The sequence below is a fragment of the Ailuropoda melanoleuca genome, chromosome 16 (genome assembly GCF_002007445.2).
Source record: "Ailuropoda melanoleuca isolate Jingjing chromosome 16, ASM200744v2, whole genome shotgun sequence".
NCBI classification, from domain to species: Eukaryota; Metazoa; Chordata; class Mammalia; order Carnivora; family Ursidae; genus Ailuropoda; species Ailuropoda melanoleuca.
This window is the reverse complement of record NC_048233.1, coordinates 63,023,453-63,043,025: the sequence shown is the minus strand read 5'-3', so window position 1 is coordinate 63,043,025 and position 19,573 is coordinate 63,023,453. Positions and strand designations below refer to the sequence as shown.

The 19,573-nt window shown below is 44.6% G+C and overlaps 1 protein-coding gene across 5 annotated transcripts in view; it reads left to right on the top strand.

Annotated features, from left to right (window-relative positions):
* LOC100479327 overlaps positions 1 to 19,573 on the top strand; it is a 200,226-nt gene that overhangs the window by 12,292 nt on the left and 168,361 nt on the right. Inside the window, exon 1 of one of the 5 annotated variants that reach the window (XM_034644581.1) lies at positions 14,507 to 14,662. The exons of 3 other annotated variants lie outside the window; for them this stretch is intronic. The gene's annotated coding sequence lies outside the window, so the exon portion shown is untranslated. Of the gene's footprint in view, positions 1 to 14,506; positions 14,663 to 14,694; positions 15,225 to 19,573 lie in introns of those variants that run through there. One more of the 5 variants, XM_034644579.1, reaches the window with a different exon arrangement.

The window sequence follows — 19,573 nt, the reverse complement described above, 5'->3', positions numbered from 1 at the left end:
ACTCATCTGATGTTCTGTTCGGCCTCAAAGAAGGCAGTGGAGAAGGCAGAACTGTGCCATGCGTCAGGAGGCCAGGCGGGCCCGTTTCCCACCCGTCACCGAGGCTTTTCAGCCTCTGAGCCTCAGTGAGCTCAACGTCAGAATGGCCATCAGCAGAGCCACCATGTATCAAGTACGAGGCACGCCCCCAGCACGCGGCCAGGCACCGTGTGGGCGAGGGCTGATGGGATCCTCCACCCCACCCTGCCAGGGAGGCAGTATCATTTCTGAGAGGTCGCTCGTGATTCAGAAAGTTGAAGTAATGTGGCTAAAGTCCTACAGTAACTGAGTGGTGGAGCTGGGATGGAACCCACATCCATGCCAAAAATAGACTCCATGATGTTACCTCTCTTTTTAAAGACATCTCTATTGAGATAGAAGAAACCACACAATAGCTCTATTTATTGTCCAAAATGCACTGACTTTTAGTGTAGTTACAGAGTTGTGGAACCATCAGCACACTCTGTTTTGGAATACTTTCATTACCCTCCAAAAGAAACCCCATCCACTTTGACTCCCTACCACCCCAACCCCACCACACTCTCTCAGCCCTCGGCAACCACCGATCCCCTCTCTGTCTCCATAGATTCGCCTATTCTGGACATTTCATAGAAAGGGAGTCGTACCATATATGGTCCTTTGTGACTGGCTTCTTTTACTTAGTCTAATGCTGTCAAGGTTCACCTATATTTGAGCATGGTTCAGTCCTTCGATCCTTTTTTACTGTTCAATAATATTCCATTGTATGGTTATACCGCATTGTCCTTATCCATTCATCAGTTGATGTACTTGGGGGCTGTTTCGATGTTATCTCTCCTACCATCTTCGTTGCCTCCCAGGGATGTCCTGAGGACCCAATAAAAATGAGACAAGGAAGCATTTTCCTAACTCTCAAGCAGCAGACAGCGTTTTTATTGAGCTGATGGAAACAAATGAGGGCGAGTTGGCTTATGTTTGTTTATTTGTTTCCAACGCAGCACAGAGGACCTTGCCACGGTAGTAGCAAATTGAGTACTGGCATTGGAGCTGTTTGTGTTCTTATCATCCCCAGTGCCTCTTCGGCATGCCATTCTGTGATAATAGTTTCTAACTTGACTTTTATTTTTCACAGTAAAACAAACGATAGCAAGTGACTCTTTAAGGGAATAGTTTTTATTTGGAGTGATTCAAAAGTCTGGCATCTAACTTTAATGGAAAACAGATCTATCTTCTGCCACTAAACTAGGGAATTGTTGACTGGAAATAATCTTACTAAACCAATTAAAAAAACTCTTCAAGGATCTTTCTCATCAGCAGCTCAGCAATTCATGTATCTTTCAGATATCAGAAGGGGCTAATCATGAGTGTGTTACTAAGGAATCCACGGAGTGTATTTTGTAAACACACTTAGATGAATCCAAGAAGAAAACCAGGACAGTGAGGAAACTCGCATCCTCTCCTCTTCCTTATCCTGGGGTGAAATGAAACAGAAGTGGGAGATTATGTTCTCTTCCCTGTCTTAATTTAGCAAACTAGGAGTTGTTTCAACCAAGTCCTATAAAGGTTGCACGGGCTGCACAGGTAGGCCTTGTGCGTAACACACTTTGGGGTGAGGTTTATCAGCAGCCAATCGGAAGGCAGTATAAAAATATCCATGTAAAATCTGTCCTGTTTTCAGCGAATGAGTGCTTCCATTATTTTCAAAAGGGGCTCTGCACAATTCAACAGATTTATTGAGTGCTGACTGCGTCTGGCAAAGGGCATGGAGACAGGCTCCAGGTACCAGCTGGAGCATGAGAAAAGTGATCACCAAGACCGGAAGGAAGGACTAGAGTGGGGTGGGCGCTGCGGGGAAGGGGTCTGTATTGGGACAGCAAATAGAAGGGCCAAGATGAGCAGAAAACACTATGAGCTAATATTTTTGTGTATACATTTACTGTTTGCTAGACACTGTGCTAAACACTTTACCCATATTTGCTTACCCAATCACTGCAATTTAATAGTAGTACGCACCACAAATGGGCACCACATTGGGTATCGCGTTATTAACCCCCTTGTAAGACGGAGACTGACTGACTCAAGTTATACCCTTAGTAAGTGAAGGAATTCAGGCCACATTTTTTTTTCTTTTCTTTCTTTCTTTTTTTTTGAAGATTTTATTTATTTATTTGACAGAGAGAGAGACAGCCAGTGAGAGAGGGAACACAAGCAGGGGGAGTGGGAGAGGAAGAAGCAGGCTCCCAGCAGAGAAGCCTGATGTGGGGCTCGATCCCAGAATGCCAGGATCACGCCCTGAGCTGAAGGCAGACGCTTAAGGACTGCGCCACCCAGGCGCCCCCGGGCCATGTTTCTAACCACTGCCCAAGCCACCTCTCAAGCAAACAGAAACCAGTCTATTCAGGATGCTTCCTCTCAGAAAGTAGATAATGATTTTTTTTTAAAGGAAAATGAAATCAAATTTTCTCACTACAAATTTTGCAATTCAGTTCTGAAATCCGAGTGTTGAATACGAACAGATCAGAGTTTTATATTTTTACCATTTGAGCATTTTGGGGCTGAACATGTTATTTCAGGGGCCCCAGGCAAGGCTGGGAACAGGATGACTTTTATCTGTGATACTTTCACACCACACCCCTTCCCCAACATTCAGACCCCTTCTGTATCACCTTTCAGGTTACCATCTGGCTGGCTGTTACATCCGCGCTGTCCTACATTCCAGATCTGATATTTGTTTCCTTTGATAATACAGGAAGTAGTCCCTAGAGCTGGGAAAGACTGGGAGGCATGATGTAGTCTCTCTCCCATTTTGTGGATGAGGAAAACTGAAGCCCAGAGAACTGAATCACCCCAACTCACAGAGTTGGATAGTAGGTCTCTGATGAATTGCATCACTTCTTGTGTGCAACTGTGTTGGTTCTTGGAGAAACATGAAAGGGACCCACAGAATTCCCCAGAGTCTGGGATGAAGACCATTGGTGGTTCCTAAGATAATTTAGGTGATGTTCAACAGCTTTTAACTTCTCTGTCAATCCTTCTGGTTTAGGTCAAGGAGACAATTTTCCATTTGGCCCCGTCTTTAACACCTAACACTTGGTAATCTCTCTTTTTAACAAAAGAAGAGCAAAGCTGAGGCTCAGAGCCTTTGACCGACCACTAGCTAGCATGGAATAACACTGTTTTGTTTTCATTGTATTTATTATTATGCCTCTTTTTTTTTGGCAAATGACACTGACTTTCCATTTATACTACTGATGCAAACTATTCCCTAAAATGTATCTCTTTTTAAAAATAGATCTAAATTGTTGGGGCGCCTGGGTGGCACAGTGGTTGAGCGTCTGCCTTCGGCTCAGGGTGTGATCCCTGCGTTATGGGATCGAGCCCCACATCGGGCTCCTCCGCTAGGAGCCTGCTTCTTCCTCTCCCACTCCCCCTGCTTGTGTTCCCTCTCTCACTGGCTGTCTCTATCTCTGTCAAATAAATAAATAAAAAATCTTTAAAAAGTATTTAAATTGTTAAGCAAATAATATTGCAGATGGTTCACAAATATGACAAAAATCTTCACAATGGTAAGCAAATGCCTTAAAGCAAGAGATGTTGCTGTAAACCATTTGAACGGCAAAGAGCAATGATTTGGGGCCCCTATGCAGGTCCCTGAAGTAAACATATCTCAGATCTCACTGCCTAGCCCCTTGCCTATTTTGAGAAGGGTCATCTTTGCTTGAGGACTGGGGATAAATTGATGAATCACTTAGCATCGTCCACCCCCTGCCCCATGATCCTGCCATCGCCACAGTCTGGCTTCTCCACAATGTGCTCCTCTGTTCCCCTGTGGCCTCACTCCCTACTTCTCCCTCCAATCCTACAATGGCCTCCAAATTCCTCTCTCTTCTTTCTATAGATTCTGACACTAAAGATGGCAGAAAACTCACAGGGAATTACCTCACATTGAAGAATGGTGACTCACTGTGGCCTCCTTGATCAGGCCTGGGTGAATGAAAAAACTGCTGTGTGCCATAGTGAAACAATGCTGGTGTGGAGCCCCTGGGCCTGCCCCCCGGAACCTGGATGAGCCTTGTATGGCAAGTTGTTCTGTCTCTAGGCCTCAGTTTCCTTTCTTAGCAGCAGCTGTCCCACCAGGCCTGAAATTCTGAGTTCCAACGATCTGCCCTCCATTTACCTCACCTCTCTGTTTGCGGGAAGGTGGACTGAAGAAAGGAGGAAGCAGGACAAAGGACGGGGTGAGGACAACAGGAGTTTCCTGATCTGTGAGAGTTGTGTGTAGCCAGTTAGAGGCCCAAACGTACAGGTTGTTGTGAGGATTAATTAAGGTATCGTCTGAAAATGTCTTACCACAATACTCAGCACACAGTAGCTGCCCAACGTGGTAGCCACTCTTATTGTCATGGGATTGCTGAAGAGGTGAGGCAGCTTCTAGAGACAGTGGAGGCCCCTGAGGGGTGTCAGGCTTCACCCAGTGTCATTGTATGGAGGAATCACACCTCAGTCCATGCTGGCCTCTCCCAGGGCTGGACTGGGAAATGGGCCTATTCCCTTCCAATGAATGGGTCTGACCAGGGACAGAGGGCACAGTCAGAAAAAATAACACCAGGGAGAGAGTAAGGGGAATAAAGGCCCCTGTGAAGAGAAAAAAAAAAAAAAATGACAAGGAACCAGTCAAAGGTCAGGAAATCAATTTTTTTCTCCTTACAGGTCTGTAAGTTCAGAGGCTTGTAAAGGTCAACGTTGTCCTTTTAAAGTACCCCCAGGATTTACATCCTGAGTAACACTTGGTTTCCTCCATGGTAAACATGAAGATCCAATTAGTTTTCCCTATAATTCAAAGAGATCCGAGAAACAGGGACCTTTCCGGTTGGGAGTCAGTTTGGCTATAAAGTTTCTTGCTACACTATTCCGAGGATGAACTTTAATCCATATCTTATCTCCTGTTTGAAAATGAACATCCCTTCTCTTCTTATCATAATGTTTCTGCTTTCTTTTTCACTTTTTTCCCCCTTTCCTGAGGAGCCTTGGCCATATTCCTTTTTGGCAATTAGAGTGAATTCTTCATACTTGGTTATTTGCTGCACTCAGTTACCTTAAGAATTTTTCTCCCTGACTTGACTCCAGAAGGCATGTTAAGGTCCTGTCAAAGCAGAATGTTGTTGGAACCCAAGCTTTCTGGGCCCTGATTCTAAGTCTTTCACAGCGATGCGAAATGGGGTTCACTGAATATTTCTCTTTTTTATGGCATCCCTGACCGGGGATGAAGTCACCAAAGCAGCCGTTCCAGGAACCCTGTTTACAGAGGCTGCTGCTCAGTCTCCAGGTTTCTCCCTTTCCCTCTGGGTCTACGAATCCATCCTGGTCATTCCCAGGGGACCAAGGCGTGAGGTGGCAATTGGCAAATATAAACACACCCAGGCTGGGCTTTCTTCTCATGCTGGGTGGGGTGCTGCTGCGTGGTCAGGAAGACGGCTAGTTCTGGGCTCCTGGGGTTGGAGGATATGGAGGGTGAGAATCTATAGCATTTAAGTGCTCCGGGTCCTTCTGAAAGGCAAGACTGAGCTTTGAGTAAGAGATCTGTGTGTGAGCTAAGGAGCTGTAGGGACTTTTTAGAAATCTGAAGGAATCTTATTTTGCTCTCTTTTGACTGAAAGAAGAGGAGTGAGCTCTCAACAGCAGGAAGATATCTTGTACACAGATCATGGGGAAGATTTGGCAGGAGATACTGGTCTCCCCAGTGCAATCCTTAGTTGACAGGGGATTCCTGACCTTCATAATAACCAACATCTACTGAGTGTTTACTAGGAACAGGCCCTGTCAGAGGCACTTGACATGCATTATCTCATTTAATCTCAGAGCTTCCCTATGAGATGAGTATCGTATCCATTTTACCTACACAGAAGCCAAGGCATAGACAAGGCTAATTAACTTGCTCAAAGCCCAACAGAGTAAGTGGCATGTGACATTACATGTGACAGCTTGACGCGCCATATTTTTCTCCAGCTTTGGTGACGGAAAAAAAAGGATGAATGACCATATGCCTACCTAATATAGTGGAGACATGGAGGGATGTTTTCACTTTCGCTTCTTAAAAGGCCGCCATTTGGTGTTTCCTCTTTGACGCCCATCAGTCCAGATAGGAGGTGTATCAACTCAGAATGCGTTCTGAGGTTGCAAAGAACAGAAAATGCAACTCAAACGGACTTTAATAAAGGAGATTTATGAGCTCATGTAACGGCGAAACCAGGGTGATCCAGAACCTCAATGACAGTATCACGGACCCAGTTTCTTTCCGTCTTTCTGTTCTGCCTCCTGTTTGCATTCCAGGCTTCATATGTGAGTAGTAGAGAAGGTGAGAGAGCACTTCTTTCCTAGCATTCCAAACACAGATCCAAAGTTCACCCTGGTTAGACAACTTAAGTTGCAGCTAATCCTTGAATCAATCACCACTCAAGGCCAGGGGAGTGGAATTTGTTGACTCACTTAAGTCAACCAATGATCACCTCCAGAAGTGGGGGCAGAATCTGTACCCACTGGCTACATAAAATACACAGGAAGACTGGATAGCCAAATAAAAATCTGGGTAGAGTCAGGAAGGGGGGAGCAGAGAATGATTAGTGGGTAAATAATTTATGTCCTTGAATTATTTTAAAGATAATGGGATGCCTGGATGGTCAGTTGGTTAAGCATCTGACTCTTGATTTCGGCTCAGGTCATGATTTCATGGTTGTGAAATTGAGCCCCGAATCAAATCCCATGTTGAGCTCTGCACTGGACGTGGAGGCTGCTTAAGATTCTCCCTCTTCCTCTCCCTCTGCTTGGCCCCTCGCCTCTCTCTCTCTGTCTCTCAAAACAAAACAAACAAACAAACAAAAAAACAATAATCATGTCTTTAGTTAAAAGTGATAGAATACCCAATGGCTGAAATGTAGGAGATTATTAGTCACATTTAGTATGAAATGTGAAGGCGGGCCATTCCAATTGTTGTAGTGACTCAATGATGGCCCCAGGGACCTGGGCTGTTTCTGCTTTGTCATACTCAGTGTTTCAGCAGTGGTTACCAATGGCTGCTAGAGCTCCAAGTATTACGCTCTCAAATGTGACCCAAACAAGAAGGAAGCTGGAAGGATGGACACAAAAGGGCTCTCTCCCCATGCCTCTTGTCTTTTACTGAGATAGGAAAATCTTTCCCATAATCCCCTAACCATCTTTCTCTTCCATCTCACTGGCCTTAACTGGATCATATGACCATCTAGCTGCAGAGGAGGCTGGGAAAATAAATACCCAGAATTTTCAGTCTCTGTAGTGGGAGGCTGGTGAGGAAGAAGTGGATTGAGAATGGCCTTGAGTAGTCATTCAATAATGTCTTGTTTGGGCAATTTTGTGCTAACGAAGCAGAGGCCATGTCCTAAGACTTTGCTAGTGTCCATTACAGAGAATATTATCAGGATCTGGCTTAAGATCTTTTTAGTAAAACTCAGACTCGTAGGTAGTTAGCTTTCATCCATACCACCTCAAATACAAAACTCAACGTAGCCTTAGGTATTCAAGAGTTGATATCACTGAGAGGTTTATCAAAAGCAAATTTAGGCAGCAGCCAACTTTGCGTTGTCAGCAGTAAACGAACACACACCTAATTAAAAATCAGATATCTAAAGTAGCCTTATAAAAACTGGAAATTCCAATATAGACTGTTAATTATTCTGAAATTAGTTTTTTCTCTAGATGGCAGAAATATTTCTCTGCTAATTAATTGCCTAATCTTTGGGGCTACAAGCTCAGTCTCAAAGTACATTACAAATATCCTATCACTCAATAAATTGCAGCTAGTATCAGCAAAATATTTTTGGCTTATTTGAGGACTAGAGCAACGAGGCCAAGAAAGTGACTCAATAGATTAGGGAAACGGTAGAGTGAAAGATGCTGAGAACAATCTGATTACACACACATACATCCATTATGTTTTCAGTTTCAAACTATTCCAACTTTGGACATTTTTTTTTTCCTTCTGACTTCCTTTGAAAAATGACATGAACAAATTTTTCACTGCAGTTGGAAGCAGACTCTGTGAGAAGAAAGAGGCCAATATTCGGGGAAACTGTGACAAATGAATCTGCTAGGAGGAAAGGAAAACTTAAAACATTCAGAGAGCTAAAGATCCAGGAGTAATTGCAGTTTGGCTGGGCAGGGCCGATGTAGGCTTACGTTTAGTACTGACTCACAACCAACATTTCATGGCACTTTAGCATTTATGAGGCATTTTTACTTATATTTCCAGTTGGCCTAGGCTCTAATAAATCTCCACTAGAGCGTATTTGGTATGTACAATTACACAGGGATGTAATAGGTTTTGTTTCTGGCATCCCCAGCAGTTTATTCCCCATCTTCCCTTTTCTGGCAGCTGATTCAGGCCTGGCCCATCATAGTATCCATTCACCTGAAGCGTTGGGAGACCAATCAGGGTCTTCCCCCAGGATTTTGATGGATAGCTAATAAAGTCATCTACCCACCCTATCAGCACCCTATGTTGCAAAGCTGGAAGGGTAAGACTGGAGCTGAAGAGGGGAGCAATGGAGATGGAGAGAGCTTAGCACCACTTCTGGACCCAGGATCCATCTTTGCCTGAAGCCAGATCTCTTGGGATGTCCTAGTTAGGTGGACCAAAAAATTCTACTTCTGCCTTAGCTACTTTGGCTTGGGTATCTGTCGCTTGCATCAAGAGTCCTGATCGAAACCACCGTTTACACAAGCTACAATCCATATGCAGATTCAGCTTGAATTGAGCCTCTTTGATGAAGCCTTCCCTAGGGACTGCCCCCTGCCCATTACTCTTTCCAGGAGCCACACCACTCACCGACTCTACCAAACAATTGGCATGGTGTTGAATGCAATCACAAAATTGTCTGATTTTTCAAATGCCTTTTTAGCTGTATTGTAAAATCTTATGGGAATGGATAATACAGTCCCCAGTAAATAAAGAGAAGTTCTGAAACTTTTTTGGGAAGTTGTTAGAAGCTACACATCTCTGGAGAAATAATATAAGCAATGGTTGAGTTCCCAGGCAAGCTCACAAAAGTTTATTTTGTGAAAATGTGTATACAATGACAGAGAATAAGAGAAGAGTCATGCAGAAAACTGCTGCTTGAAAAAAAGTGAGCTCGATTTGAGAAAACAAGGAGAAACAAGACTTTTCTGGATCACCTGGAGGAGTTTCAGAATTCTGTTTGTCTTTTTTTAGTTTGTTTGTTTTAATTTTTACCAGATTTGCACGTCCATGTGGTTTGAAGAGTTACATAGTTCAACAAGGCTTATCACAAGAAATAGCAGTTTCCAAGCCACTCCGCCTCCTCAATTTTCTGCTTTTTTAGAGACAACTGCTTTTAAATCTTTTAGTTGTTTATTTTGGTACTTAACACACGTGTCTAAGCCACTTCTTGGTTTTTCTCTCGGAGGCATTATCTACTGATTCTTAAGAATTTGGCTTTCACGATCGTTTGCCCACCCTGGTCCACACCCCTCATCTTCTCGATGCAATTCTATCATAATTTTGGTTGGACCAATGTTTCGTGGTCACATTCTCGTGACGAGATACATGCAATTCGCTGCTGAGCCACGCAGTATAAAAGAGTACCAAGATTATTTTTTAATTTTTGCGCCAATTTGAGGTTTTCCCAGAAAATAGGATCATTTTATTTGTTTGTTTGCTTAGGTTTTCATGTCATTATTAATGTAGCCTCCAATTATCTCCCAGTTGGCTATATATGTTCTCAATAAGTTCAAAAGACATCATGTTTTTCATCGATTCCTCTTTTTGGAGATGTCACTCCGGGAACCTTCTGACTTGCTCCATTCTGGAATGTCGTTCTCTGTGCCTCCTGGACAGCTGATATCCTTGGACATCCCTCCATCATTATCCCGGGGATCCTTTGGCCTTGTTCTTGAGTTAGATTTCTTGCTGCCCGTATCCCAACTTTCCTCTTTCTTGTTCTACTCTCTCCTTTGGGTGACATACCTCCACCTCTACTAGCATTTTTTTCTTTGGGTAAACATAGCCTAAAATTTACCATTCTAACCATTTTTAAGTGTATAATTCAATGACATTAAGCATATTCACATTATTGTGCAACCATGACCACCATCCAGCTCCAGGACTCTTTCCATCTTCCCAAGGTGAAATTCTGTCCGCATTAAACCACTCCTCGTTCTCACCTCTCCACACATCCTGGTAACCAATGTTCTACTTTCTGTCTCTATGCATTTGACTATTCTTGGTACCTCATATAGCTGGAATCATATATTTGTCCTTAAGAAAGGGTATATGAAAGGTAGAGTTTTTGAGTACATGCATGTCTCAAAATACCTTTATTTCTCACTTATCGATAATTTGGCTGGATATATAATTCTGTGTTGGATGTACTTCTCATGTTTAATTTTGCAAGCACTGTTTCAGTATGATATACTGGTTAGATCACAGAGTCTGGAGCCATACTGCCTGGTTTCAATCCCAGCTCTTACCATTTATTACCTAGGTCATTTGGGCAAGTTCGTATTTCGCTCCTTCGTACCTCAGATTTCTCACCTGCAAAATGGAGGTAAGAAGAGCGCCTGTTTCACAGGGTTGGGGTGAGGATGAATCGTAAAGCACTTACTATATAGTTCAATAGAGTTAAAGTCTAGTCTAAAATATTAGCTATCATTGCCTGCAACTTCTAGTGTTGTCATTGAGTCTGAAGCTGTTTTTGATTCTTGATCCTTTCTAGGTCACTTGTTTTTTGTTTTTTCTTTAGAGGTGGTTAAAATCTATGTATACCGGGGCGCCTGGGTGGCTCAGTCGTTGAGAGTCTGCCTTTGGCTCCGGGCATGATCCCGGGGTCCTGGGATCGAGCCCCACATCGGGCTCCATGCTGCTAACTGGGAGCCTGCTTCTTCCTCTCCCACTCCCCCTGCTTGTGTTCCCTCTCTCGCTGGCTGTCTCTCCCTCTGTCAAATAAATAAATAAAATCTTTTAAAAAAAATCTATGTGTACCAATACTCTGAAATTTCATAGTGATGTTCCTTTGTGTAGGTCTGTTTATATATTTTTTTAAAGATTTTATTTATTTATTTGACAGAGATAGACACAGCCAGCGAGAGAGGGAACACAAGCAGGGGGAGTGGGAGAGGAAGAAGCAGGCTCACAGCGGAGGAGCCTGACGTGGGGCTCGATTCCATAACGCCAGGATCACGCCCTGAGCCGAAGGCAGACGCTTAACTGCTATGCCACCCAGGCGCCCCTGTGTAGGTCTGTTTAAAACCATTTTTCTGAGCACTCAAGAGGTCCTTTCAGGAAACTCATGGACTTCAATGGGGGGGGAGAAATCCTATTAATTAATCAATTAATTATTTATTTAATGATAGCCTCCCCTCTATTTTTTTCGGTCCTCTCTTCCTGAATACCTATCATTTAGTTGATCTGGTCTTTCCTTTATTTTCATATATTTTCACCTATATCTTTTATGCCTTATATTTTCATGTATATAATGTTGAAGAGCTCTGCCTGTTCTTAGTTCCTTTTTTTTTTTTAAACAGACTGTTCTTGTTTCATGGATTTATATCTTCTTTTATCTCTCTGAGAACAGTAATTTTAAAAAATGGTTTTTCTTCTTTTTCATAGTCTTTTTTTTTTTTTTCTGTGTGCTCTTACCACATCTTTGACCTTAGAATCTTCTTTCTAACATCTGGTGATTCTTGGTATCTGCCAAGTGGGCAGAAAAAGCTGATTAGAAGCTTTGTGTGTGTGGACGGGGTTTGTCAACGATGGGCTTCACCAGAGGGTGGCTCATCAGGAACCCTTCACGCCACAGAGAAGAAATATTGCCGTCTCCTCCCTGGAGGGTGTCTGTCAGGATCCCAGCCTGCTGGGGAAGAGGGCTTGGGCCGTATTTGAATTTTCATTGAATCCTCTTGTTTTTAATGCACTCACCCTCTCCAGAGAATAAGCCTTCAGTGTTTTGCTGCTGTGGGGGGCAGTCACCCGGCTGTAATGACTTGGAGAGGGTATCTAATTGATTCTTCAAAAGATTTCAAACTAAAGCTGTTTTCTGCTCGGTTTCCCAGTTCTGCCGTTGAAATAGGGATTCTTTTCTGTGTTCACTCTCACCTGTTAGTTTGCTTTTGTGGGTCTTCTGTCAGTTATCATTAGACTTTTCTTTTCTTTCTTTCTTTTTTTTTTTTAAACAAGAAGGGAGCAATTGTTCATGTTGCTCTTTCCACTTTACTCACCAAGAACATCTTTCCAGGTCAATAAATGTTCTCTGAACTATGTTAATAGTCATCTTGTATTCCTTCATATAAATGTACCATAATTTATTTAACCAACTTTCTACTGCTGGACAAATTTGGGTTATTTCCAGATTCTTTATATTGCAAGCAAGAACGTGTTAAACATTTTTGTTGCAAAAATTCTGTTTCACCCTTAATTATTTCCTCAACTTCAATTCACTGCTCCTTTGGACAGTACCACTTTTGCTAGCCCATTAATTCCATGAGATGTTCTGTGAAATAAATATTCTGCAAACAAGTGTGTTTGGGATTGCTGACATTCTGGGTGGGTCAGTAGTTTAACAAAGCTCCACAGATGATTTTGTCGTACAGTGCAGTTTGCCAACGGCCGTGATCACAGACTCGGCTTCCATTTTACCCAGGAAAGCTGCTCTGATGGAGGCCTGAGTAGAAGAAAAGCCAGCAGGTGTCTTAGTCCATTTGGGCTTGCTATGACAGAACACCATTGACTCGGTGGCTTACAAACCACAGAAATTCCTCACAGCTCTGGAGGCTAGGCTATGAAGACACTGGCAGATTTGGTGTCTGGTGAGAGCCCATTTCCTGGTTCAGACAGTCATCCACCGTGTCTTACACGGCAGGAGGGTAAGGAAGCTTTCCCAAGCCTCTCATAAAGACACTAATCCCAGTAGCTTCTGCTTTCGTGAGCCCCACCTCCAAATACCATCACACTGCAGATGAGCGCTCCACATGAATTTTAGGGGACACAAACTTTCAGTCAATAGCAGCAGGGCAGGAGTAGGGCTGGCTCGGAATGACAAACAGCCCAACTTTAGTTGAAGACACTCAGCATAATCCACCTACTGGTTTTGTTTTTTGTTTTTTGTTTTTTTTTTAAATCATCAGGAAGTCTTTAGAGCCCTATACAGTGGGAAGTAATGCTTTGGCATGATTTTCTTTTAAAAATTCATGAAATAAAGCATAGTTTCTTCGGAAGCCAAATTTTGTAGCCGACACTAAAAGAAGAAGGAGGAGGAGGAGGAGGAGAATTTTAACACTGTGGAGAGTTTTGAGGGAGTGCTCCAGAAGGAAAAACAAACACCGTTTCAGCAATGTCAAATAAAAGGCCAAGTCTAGTAATTCTCAAACCATACTGAGCAGAAACCTCACAAGGCAAGCTTGTTAAAATACAGATTTCTGGGCCTTATCATTCTTAACCTAACTCATCAGCTATGGTGTAGGCCCTAAATCCTACGTCTATACCAAGGATCCCAAGATATCTGAGTTGGTGGTCCCTGGACCACGATTTGAGAATCTGGCTTTAGACAATGTTTTGCCAGAAATTACTAGGGTTGCTTGAATCTGGAAACATCTCTAGAATTCTCTTTGTTGGCTGTCACAAGATCTTGGGGTTGGGGCTGAGAACACTTTTTCCCATCAAACAGGGAACCAAGCCCAGAAGATATGCTGGGGTGGCCCAGTTTGGAGTGGTTTTCATGGAGCCGAGTGTGCACGCAAACATTTGGGATGGGAGGCCTTCTTCTTCTTCTTTTTTAAGATTTTATTTATTTAGTTGACAGAGAGAGAGGCAGCCAGAGAGAGAGGGAACACAAGCAGGGGGAACGGGAGAGGAAAAAGCAGGCTCCTAGCTCCTCTGATGTGGGGCTCGATTCGAGGACCCCGGGATCACGCCTCCAGCGGAAGGCAGACACTTAACGACTGAGCCACCCAGGCGCCCCAGGGATGGGAGGGCTTCTCACTGTCTTGTCTGGCTGTTTCCTGGGGTTGCTTAAAATTCATGCAAGGCTGTCAGAATGGAAGGTATACAGAACCTTGTAAAGGCTCTTAAAAACGGTAATTAGAGAAAAGGAAAAAAATAATCAGTTGGCTTGCTGCTTGGTCCAAGGAACAGGAAGTGGCCCCTTAAGATGTGGAACCATATTTTTGGGGTTCCCTGTTCTCTGCCCCTTAACTGTTTGTAACCTAACACTGCTCCTCTTTCTTCTAGTGCGGTGGTCTCTACTCTGAATAGCTCTGGAGTCTGACTTAAGCGCCTACACTCAGATCTCTGACCCGCACAAGCAGCCAGCGCCCTCACCCCAGAGGCTGGGCCTGGGGTTAGGGTTCAGGCGGAGCGCGGCGAAGCTCTCCCAGCTCTCTCACCAGTTTCCCTGCGCGCTCGGGAGGGGGCGCGGTCTCCGCCCGCCCAGTCCTGACTGCGGGTCAAAGGTCGCGGGCGGAGAGGCCCACAGGCACCCCGCGCTGCCCGGAGTCCCGCGACCCGGGCTCTGAGCGCGCGGGCCGCAGCGTCACGCGCCACCTGCCCCCGCGCCCGGCCCGCCCCGGTCCCTGGAGGCGCGAGCGTCACCGGCCGCCGACGGTAAGAGCGCGCGACCCGCTCAAGTTCTAGAAGTTCGGCAGGTCGGGGGCTCTGCCGGCTCCTCCGCGTGCCCCGCCTTTCAAGCTCCGACCCGCGGCGGCCCTGCGGCGGCCCTTGCGCTCCTTGTCTGCCGCCGCGGGCCGAGCTGTGGTTGTGGGGCTTCGCGGCGCGCGGCCCACACTCCGGGGGACAGAGGCGCGGGGGCCTCGTCCCCGGCCCTCTACGCCCCGGCCTCAATTTCCGCCCTTACGCGCTTGGCCCTCGCGCAGCCAGGCCGCGCGTCTGTCTTGACAAGTACACCCCGTTTGCCCGGCCCGGACGGGTGGCCAGCTTTCTCTTCGGTCAGCACACGAAGCCGTTCTAGAAAACACACCGGAAGGGGGAGCTTTGGGCCAAGGGAAGCCTTTTCTGTGCAAAACGCCCGCCTCCCGTGCACCTGGTTTTAATAAGAGCCTGGGGAGAAATACGGCCGGGATCCCAAAGGATCCCCAAGAAATTCCGTCCAGAGAGAAGGAAGGGTGCACGTGGACTGTCCGTGAGCCGACGCACTCACTGTACGAAGGTTTGTGAAGACCTCATGCACTTTTCAACTTTATCTGTAGCTGGGAGAGGTTGTAGGTGGCAGTGATGTTGGAAATGGGATATAAACAGCAGTTACAAACACTTTTATTAACGTTGAAGACAAGAAAATTGCACAGTTATGCACAATGTATTCTTTTCTTCCCTGTTTTAATAACAACAAAGGAATATTGAAAAACAACTGCCACCCCTTCCTAGTCTCCCATCGCCTTAATCCATGTGCACACGATTTTTTTTTTTTTTAACATAGTTGCAATTAGAGGTACATGGTATTCTTATTTCAAATTCTGGAACAAGGGAGGTAAATTACATCCGGACAGAGCGGATGTCTTCATTAGTTCTAGGAGAAAGATCTTTCAGTGCATGAGCTGGAAGTTAAAGATTGTATCATGCTTTCAACCTATATTACAAAAGTTTAAAGGATAAAGGACATGAAAGGCTTTTTAAAAAGATCCTTGTGAGACATATAAATGTAAATATATATTCACAGACATTCTTTTTGCATCATCATTTAAAGCCAAGGACAAATTTTCTTTCCAACATAGCACTTTGATCTTCCTGCTCTTGAGGAAATAACTCTACCATGTACTACAACTTTGAGAGCACTAGTTTTTCATCAGACATTTTTAAAAACCTTAGTCAGCATTTAATCAGAGGCCTCAGGGTCTTGCACTTCTGTTCTCTCTGCCTGGAATGCTTTTCCCTTGCCTTTGCTTTGCTACCCCCTCCTTATGTAGATCTTAGGTCATATTCATTTCCCTGTCCACCCAATGGGACAATGATATTTTATTTTTTTCAAAGCACTAATCACGATCTGAAAATATTAATTTGATTATTGCTGTCCCCCCACCTCAATAATGTAGGGGACTTTGCTGTTTTACTTGCTGTTATATCCTAGAACCGTACCCCCCACTCCCAGTATTGGCCAGGACTAGTATTTAGTAAATACATTTTCTAAAAAACCAATCTTCGCAGTATAGTATAGCCTGGGGAGCACTTCCTGAATGTGACCCTGGAGGAAACATCTTTCTGTAGCCCCCGGCCCCCCACCCCTTGCTTCTTTCCCTTGGTGGCTTGGGTGCAGCTGCTTTCCGATCTGCCCTGCCTTCTTAGGGCCCCACCCACAGTGACCGGGGCCAGCCCCAGGAAGTAGGCCCTGGAGGCAGCTGGGGCCTCAGGCAGTTTTTCTGGGGCCAGATTTTGGACTAGAAAGTGGCTGGGATTCTCCCCCAGGAGGCCTGGGACTGCTTGGCCGCACAAACCCCCTGACCCTTTAGCACTTCTCAGTGCCTGGCTGCATGCATGAGGCTGCAAGGTTCGTGGTGGGAGCTGCTTGTGAAAAACGCTCTGTTATTGTTGGACTCCAGGCACAGGGAAGAATTAGGGGAGTGACATGCGTTAAAGTTGAGGTCTTTCCTTGTGGGCTGGGCCACGAGGCTGCAACTGGCCTGCTTGCTGGCAAAAGCTGTGGATTCCTGCGCAGTCCTACGTGGTTCACTTCTCAGAGGAAGCCTTGATGAGGAAGAGGCTGGGACTGGGGGCAGAAAGTTTGGAATTTCCCATGGTTCCTTGGGGATTGATTGCTGTAGGGAACTACCCTGGCCAACACCAAGGTGAAGTGATTGGGCCTGCTTGCCTTTCCTCAAGGCCACATACAGCTCCCGGGCACTTATAGGCTGCCTGGGCCTATGAGAGAGCTGAAGTCAGCCCCTGCCGGAGGAACCAATGTTCTGGGAGCTGTCAGGTGTCAGAGAGGAAGAAGCTTTTCCTTAAGCTCTGCTGTGGCCAGCACGGTGCCTGGCACACGGTGGGTGTTAAGTCCGTGTTCATTCACGTAGGGAGTGTGAGAGTGCCCTCAAGGCTGTGTTTCAAGCCTGGGTGTGTCAGAGAACATAGACTCTGGAGGCCCACTGCCTGGGTTCAAATCCTGGCAGCCCCGTGTACAAACTGTCTGTGAGCCTCTGTTGTAGTTCCCTGTGGCCCACGCTCTGCATCCGTAGGCTGCAGCCAATAATGCTCTCCGCCTCGTGGGGTTGTGCGGAGCGTGAGATGTGGGCGTTTTGGAAAGCACTTAGAACAGAACCTGGCACATAGTAATAGGGTAAGGGCTAAACAAAAATTAAAAATAAAGTATGGCAAACATAACAGTTCCCTCGTGGGGGAGGACAGGGAATGGGATCAGGGAGGGGCACACTGGGAATTTCACAGTAATTGCCAGTTGGGAACATGGGTTTCATTATACTGCTCTTCTGTATGCTTTACACATATAAATGTTTTAATAACAGCTCAGTATATAATAAAACGTTAAAACTGCACACCTCAGTGTATTCTGTACTGCATTTTAACACATTGAAGACTGTTGAGGCGTTAATTTGTGCAGCCTGCCTTGTTCTTGTACAACCTTATGAGGGAAGAACTATGATTATTTCCAGTTTACAGATGCAGAAACTGAGGCTGAATAATTTACTTAAGGTCTGCGTTGTTACACAGAGGAGAGCCAGGATTTAAATCAGACTCTGGGTTCGTAATTGCTGTGTATGGCTTTCTTTCTTTCTTTTTTTTTTTTTTTAAAGATTTATTTATTTATTTGACAGAGATAGAGACAGCCAGCGAGAGAGGGAATACAAGCAGGGGGAGTGGGAGAGGAAGAAGCAGGCTCATAGCAGAGGAGCCTGATGTGGGGCTCGATCCCATAACGCTGGGATCACGCCCTGAGCCGAAGGCAGACGCCCAACCGCTGTGCCAACCAGGTGCCCCTGTGTATGGCTTTCTTAATGTGTCATTGATACAACGGGTTGTATCTGAACTTTAAAACAATGCATTACCCTGCCAATGTCCACTCACATAAAATTGCACACCGTGACATAGTCGTGTGAATCAGGATTTTCTGAATCATGTGACACCAATCAGAACACAGAAATCAGCTGGATACGGAAATGGCTGAGTGCAAATCACCACTCCTAGTCCTCTGCTTCAGGTTTTGTATTCACTGAAACAGCCTACTAGTCTCAAAGTTCACTTAATAATAAGAAATACTGTAAATTTTAATTTAAAATAAATGTATATAAAATGAGATGCCACTTATATGTGCTTTTCTCTGTATATAGAACACATATAAAATCTTCCTATAAAACATATATTGGGATTCCATTTAAGATTTCATTAGAAAAAACGTCTGTGATGCAAGAAAGAAAAAAGAATACTATCACTGGCTTAAGGATATAACTGAGGTTTAGGAATTTGATGGCGTGTGTTAAATGTTATTCAACAGACATTTATTAAATGCTTTTATGTATAAGGCATCGTCTTAGGCATTTGGGGAAACTAAGAGATGATAGCACAGTTTTATATTCAAACTTGTCTGTAGTCCTTCAATATGTAATACTTTATATAGTTGACTTTTGGACTATACAGGTTTGAACTGTGTGAGTTCACTTAAATGTGGATATTTTTAAATATTACAGTATTGTAAATGTATTTTTAATATTATAGTATTGTAAATGTATTTTCTCTTCCTTAAGATTTCTTTTAAAGATTTATTTATTTGAGCAAGAGAGGGAGAGAGAAAAAGAGTGCACGCATGCTCACAAGCACATGTGGGGGAGGGGCAGAGGGAGAGAGAACCGCAAGCAGACTCTGTGCTGAGTGTGGAGCTTGGCCCGAGGTTTGATCCCACCACCCTGAGATCTCGACCTGAGCTGAAACCAAGAGACAGAGCTCAACGTACTGTGCTACCCAGGTACCCCCTGCTTGTGATTTTCTTGATAATGCTTTCTCTAGCTTGTTCTAATGTAAGAATACAGTATATAATACATATACCATACAAAATACCTGTTCGTAAACTAGTAAAGCTTATGTGAATTTTCAACAATGCAGGGGTTGGTACCGCTAATCATTGTGTTGTTTAAGGGTCAACTGTGCTGTTGACTGTTTTGGAAACTTACGACGCTAAACCAAGCTGAGTGTATTATGAACTATGAGATTCCTACTATTGAAGTGTTTGGGAGAATTCAAAGAAAAGATCAATGATTTTACAAAGCCCCAGCATTCGAGCCGGACTTCAAAGATGGATGAAGACAAGGAGAGGGGTGCCGGAGTGGCTCAGTCGGTTGAGCGTGGGACTCTTGGTTTCAGTTTAGGTTATCATCTCAGGGTTGTGGGATGGAGCCGAGTCGGGCTCTCTGCTCAGCTGGGAGTTTGCTTGAGATTCTCTCTCTCCTTCTCCCTCTGCCCCTCCCCCAGCTCTAGAGTGCCCCCCTCCTCCACTGCTTAAAAAAAAAAAAATAAATCGTTTTTTAAAAAAAGACAAGGAGAAAAGGAGGGGTTCAAAAC